Below are 6,563 nucleotides of genomic sequence, written 5' to 3'. Positions count from 1 at the left end.
ATTTGCATCCAAAAGTACTGAAGACAGGATCTAGAGCTATATGACATACTAAATGTAGAGCTATGCAGATTATATATGACGGGTCCACGGGAATAACCTGTGATGTCACATTTTAGGTAAGGTGATATGTTTTTAATTTTAACGTTTACAACTCTGCAATCGTGGAATATTTATACCTAAGAAAGCATAAAGTACCGACAACTTTTAATGGCCTACCATAGTTATAGGATTTTAATTTAGTGAGTCATTGTGATCTTGACATACATAACCGTTATGATACTGACTATCTGTTTGGACATAGGTTATTCCCGTGGACGCTTCATATGATTTCATTGGCAGTTTGGTGGTTTACACTTTTCAATTCAACAGTGAAAAAAATACATTTTACTTGTAATAATTAATGTGTATTTATTTCAACAAAGTTATGCCATGGCAAAATATTACCAAAAACATTATAAATGCCATTTTTCTAATTTCGTATCTGTCATCTATGTATAGGGGAATGGTTGAGCAACTCTCCATCCCGGAAACGTGGACGGAACGTAGCCCAGTGGTAAAGTGTTCGCCTGATGCGCGGTTGGTCTAGGATCGACCCCCGTCATTTGACCCATTGTGCTATTTCTCGTTCCAGCCAGTGCACCACGACTGGTATATCAAAGGCTGTGGTATGTGCTATCCTGTCTGTGGTATGGTGCATATCAAAGATAACTTGCTACTAATGGAAAAATGTGCGTTTGCTCTCTAAGACTGTCACAAATTAGGAAATGTTTGACATACAATAGCTGATGATTAAAAAATCAATGTTGTTTAGTGGTGTCGTTAAACAAAACAAACATTTAACTATATGTTTCACCATTCCAACCAGTGCTGCACCATTGGTATATGAAGGGCCATGGTATGTGCCGTCTTGTCTGTGAGAACGTGCATGTAAAAGATCCCATGCTGCTAATGAACAAATGCAGCATGTTTCCTCTGAAGAAATCTTTGACACCCAACAAGTCATGATTAATAAATCAATGTGTTAAAAAAAACTTGTAACTTTATTTTACATATTAACTGTACATCAGTGTTTTATATTTCATATATTTCAATAAAAAATAATAATTTAAAAGTATGATTTGGCTTACATCTTTTTTGTCATAAAATGAAAACAACAAAATCAAACAAACTAGAGGTTTTACAAAATCAGACATCAATACATAGTGTGGGTTGCCCCTCCCCTGAAATAGTGCATTCAGGAAGTCAGTATATGAGACAATTACTGCCATATAAGAACGCACTATAGTGGTGAAAGCATTGATACACGTGTTCTGACAACTACTTCACCCCACCCCTTCAAATACAATGTGTACATCTAAAGGCAAATGTATGTATCGTATGTACGCACTGTGTGGGCTACTTATAGGCACATTTATTTCAGTCCTAGACCCAAATATTTGCTGAATAAGTGAAAAAAATAATTTGGGGGCCGAATTTTCCAAAATTGACTTTTCCCGAACGGTGAGCCATAAGTAGTCGAATAAACAAAGTTTTTGGTACATAATGGATAGGGGCTACTCACAGAGGGTCTCCTCCACTCTATGAATATCAGAACCCTTTCCGGAAGTCAGTATATGAGGTAATTACCGTCATATCAGAACGCACTATAGTCGTGAAAGCATTGATATACGTGTTCTAAGATCTACTTCACCCCACCCCTTAAAATAAAATGTGTACATCTAAAGGCAAATATATGTATCGTATATACGCACTGCGTGGGCGAATTATAGGCACATTTATTTTAGTCCTTGGCCCAAATATTTGCTGAATAAGTGAAAAAAATAATTTTGGGGCCGAATTTTCCAAAATTGATTTTTGCCGAACGGTGGGTCATAAGTAGTCAAATAAACAAAGTTTTTGGTACATAATGGATAGGGACCACTCACAGAGGGTCTCCTCCACTCTATAGATATCAGAACCCTTACCGGAAGTCAATATATGAGGCAATTACCGTCATATAAAAACGCACTGTAGTGGTGAAAGCACTGATACACGTGTTCTGACATCTACTTCACCCCACCCCTTCAAATAAAATGTGTACATCTAAAGGCAAATATATGTATCGTATATACGCACTGCGTGGGCGAATTATAGGCACATTTATTTTAGTCCTTGGCCCAAATATTTGCTGAATAAGTGAAAAAAAAGTAATTTTGGGGTTGAATTTTCCAAAATTGATTTTGGCCGAACGGTGAGTCATAAGTAGTCGAATAAACAAAGTTTGTGGTGCATAATGAATAGGGACCACTCATACAAGGTCTCATCCACTCTATAGATATCAGAACCCTTTCTGGAAGTCAGTATATCAGGCAATTACCGCCATATAAGAACGCACTATAGTGGTGAAAGCATTGATATACGTGTTCTGACAACTACTTCACCCCACCCCTTCAAATAAAATGTGTACATCTAAAGGCAAATGTATATATCGTATGTACGCACTGTGTGGGCTACTTATAGGCACATTTATTTCAGTCCTAGACCCAAATATTTGCTGAATAAGTGAAACAAATAAATTTGGGGGCCGAATTTTCCAAAATTGACTTTTCCCGAACGGTGAGCCATAAGTAGTCGAATAAACAAAGTTTTTGGTACATAATGGATAGGGGCTACTCACAGAGGGTCTCCTCCACTCTATGAATATCAGAACCCTTTCCGGAAGTCAGTATATGAGGTAATTACCGTCATATCAGAACGCACTATAGTCGTGAAAGCATTGATATACGTGTTGTGACATCTACTTCACCCCACCCCTTCAAATAAAATGTGTACATCTAAAGGCAAATATATGTATCGTATATACGCACTGCGTGGGCGAATTATAGGCACATTTATTTTAGTCCTTGACCCAAATATTTGCTGAATAAGTGAACAAAAGTAATTTTGGGGTTGAATTTTCCAAAATTGATTTTGGCCGAACGGTGAGTCATAAGTAATCGAATAAACAAAGTTTTTGGTGCATAATGGATAGGGACCACTCACACAGGGTCTCCTCCACTCTATAGATATCAGAACCCTTACCGGAAGTCAATATATGAGACAATTACCGTCATATAAAAACGCACTGTAGTGGTGAAAGCACTGATATACGTGTTCTGACAACTACTTCACCCCACCCCTTCAAATAAAATGTGTACATCCAAAGGCAAATGCATGTATCGTATATACGCAGAGCGTGGGCTAATTATAGGCGCATTTATTTCAGTCCTTGACCCAAATATTTGCTGAATAAGTGAAAAAAATAATTTTGGGGCCGAATTTTCCAAAATTGAATTTTGCCGAACGTTGAGTCATAAGTAGTCGAATAAACAAAGTCTTTGGTACATAATGGATAGGGACCACTCGCACAGGATATCAGAACCCTTACCGTAAGTCAGTATATGAGGCAATTACCGTCATATAAGAACGCACTGTAGTGGTGAAAGCACTGATATACGTGTTCTGACATCTACTTCACCCCACCTCTTCAAATAAAATGTGTACATCTAAAGGCAAATGTATGTATCGTATGTACCCACTGCGTGGGCGAATTATAGGCACATTTATTTTAGTCCTTGACCCAAATATTTGCTGAATAAGTGAAAAAAAGAATTTTGGGTCAGAATTTTCCAGAATTGATTTTGTTCCGAATGGTGAGTCATAAGTACTCCAATAAACAAAGTTTTTGGTAGATAATAGATAGGGACCTCTCACACAGGGTCTCCTCCACTCTATAAATATCAGAACCCTTTCCGGAAGTCAGTATATGAGGCAATTACTGTCATATAAGAACGCACTATAGTGGTGAAAGCATTGATATACGTGTTCTGACATCTACTTCACCCCACCCCTTCAAATAAAATGTGTACATCTAAAGGCAAATGCATGTATCGTATGTACGCTCTGCGTTGGCGAATTATACGCTCATTTATTTCAGTCCTTGACCCACAAATTTGCTGAATAAGTGAAAAAAATAATTTGCGGGCCGAATTTTCCAAAATTGATTTTTGCCGAACCGTGAGTCATAAGTAGTCAAATAAACAAAGTTTTTGGTGCATAATGGATAGGGACCACTCACACAGGGTCTCCTCCACTCTATAGATATCAGAACCCTTTCCGGAAGTCAGTATATGAGGCAATTACCGTCATATAAGAACGAACTATAGTGGTGAAAGCATTGATACACGTGTTCTGACAACTACTTCACCCTACCCCTACAAATAAAATGTGTACATCTAAAGGCAAATGTATGTATCGTATATACGCAGTGCGTGGGCTAATTATAGGCACATTTATTTCAGTCCTAGACCCAAATATTTGCTGAATAAGTGAAAAAAATAATTTTGGGGCCGAATTTTCCAAAATTGATTTCTGCCGAACTTTGAGTCATAAGTAGTCGAATAAACAAAGTTTTGGGTACATAATGGACAGGGACCACTCACACAGGGTCTCCTCCACTCTATAAATATCAGAAACCCTTTCCGGAAGTCAGTATATGAGGCAATAACCGTCATATAAGAACGCACTATAGTGGTGAAAGCATTGATACACGTGTTCTTACATCTACTTCACCCCACCCCTTAAAATAAAATGTGTACATGTAAAGGCAAATGTATGTATCGTATGTACTCACGTATGTAAAAATCTTCAGTGGTTCTCCAATCTAATTAAAATTAGCTCCACTATTACATGTGGATGTAACACCAGCCAGATGGAGCTCATGTCCACCAATCTAAACCTTACTTGCAGAATCCTGCCAGTGTTTTAAAAATAATTTGAAAACATTCCGAATTATCCTGAGGGTATACGACATGTTTCGTGTGAATTACGAATGCCTTAAAACATGTTTTATTTTATAAAATAAATAATTTGTAATGTAAAACTGAAGACTGATTTAGTTGGGGGGTTTTATAAATAAATAAATAATTTTTAATGTAAAATTGAAGACTGATAACCCACCCCGTACGTATTGGTATGGTTCGCTGTACTGCGGCCACTAAAATAGACTCGCCCGATATTTTTAGAATTTGTATGCTTCCAAATAACGTTGTAAAAGGCGAAGTGTGATTGGTCAATATTTAAATTATTATTTACAGACGAAATGTTACCTGGACATTGGGGACTACGCAGTGTTGTTAGTTTTAAATCACTGGCAGGATTCTGCAAGTAAGTTTTTGATTGGTGGACATGAGCTCCAACTGGCTGGTGTTAGATCCACATGTAAATAGTGGAGCTAATTTTAATTAGATTGGTGGTTCTCTTGATGCTGCATTCGTCTGATCCAGTGGCAGGACGTAGCCCAGTGGTAAAGCGCTCGCTTAAGGCGCGGTGGGTTTGGGATCGATCCCCGTCAGTGAACCCATTTGGCTATATTTCGTTCCAGCCAGTGCACCGACTGTGCCAACAGCAAGCTTGTTTGAATACTCGGGGGGAAAACAGCTAAAATCGCTCATGCAAACAAGAAACACAGACAGACTAAACAATATACATGTATAATTCAACACAAAACGTGTACTTAATAACCAGAAGCCTGTTACACGAAGCGAGTGTAGCCCTAAGATTATATTAAGTGTTTAAAGGTCTACCTTAATGCACGTAAGGTAATCTGAGTTCAAAGGTCGCTTCGTGGAACTGGGCCCAAGGGACGAGTAATCTATGGACGGGCCAGATATGGTACGAAACATCACGCAACCTTAGGCACGCCATTTAATTTAGTTACAACTATATTCACAGGTGATACTGAAGGGGTTGACGTTTTGGTTATTTGCATGATGCATGTCAAAGGGCGTCATTAGTTACGTAACAATTACAATACATTTACTTTTAGTAGACTGGGGGTGGGGTGGGGGGAGTGCCTTGTTTTGTGTTTATTTTTGTGTTCTGCGTATTTTATGCTTCACAACGAACTCTGTGAACTCATCAACACGGGAATCGCATGAATGCTGCTTCTGAGGGTGTTTTTATTTGTGCCTCACCATGATTTTAAAGGCATATTGTCACAGAATATGCATACAGCCACTAATATTTTCAATCTAATTAAAATTAGCTCCACTATTACATGTGGATCTAAAGACAGCCAGTTGGAGCTCATGTCCACCAATCAAAACCTTACTTGCAGAATCCTGCCAGTGATTTAAAAATAATTTGAAAACATTCCGAATTATCCTGAGGGTATACGACATGTTTCGTGTGAATTACAAATGCCTTAAAACATGTTTTATTTTATAAAATAAATAATTTGTAATGTAAAACTGAAGACTGATTTAGTTTTTTTTAATTTTATAAATAAATAAATACTTTTTAATGTAAAATTGAAGACTGATAACCCACCCCATACGTATTGGTATGGTTCGCTGTACTGCGGTCACTAAAATAGACTCGCCCGATATTTTTAGAATTTGTATACTCCCAAATAACGTTATAAAAGGCGAAGCGTGATTGGTCAATATTTAAATTATTATTTACAGACGAAATGTTACCTGGACATTGGGGACTACGCAGTGTTGTTAGTTTTAAATCACTGGCAGGATTCTGCAAGTAAGGTT

Source organism: Gigantopelta aegis, chromosome 11, assembly GCF_016097555.1.
Source record: "Gigantopelta aegis isolate Gae_Host chromosome 11, Gae_host_genome, whole genome shotgun sequence".
Classification (NCBI taxonomy): domain Eukaryota; kingdom Metazoa; phylum Mollusca; class Gastropoda; order Neomphalida; family Peltospiridae; genus Gigantopelta; species Gigantopelta aegis.
The sequence above is the reverse complement of the archived record's forward strand: the minus strand, read 5'-3'. Positions refer to the sequence as shown.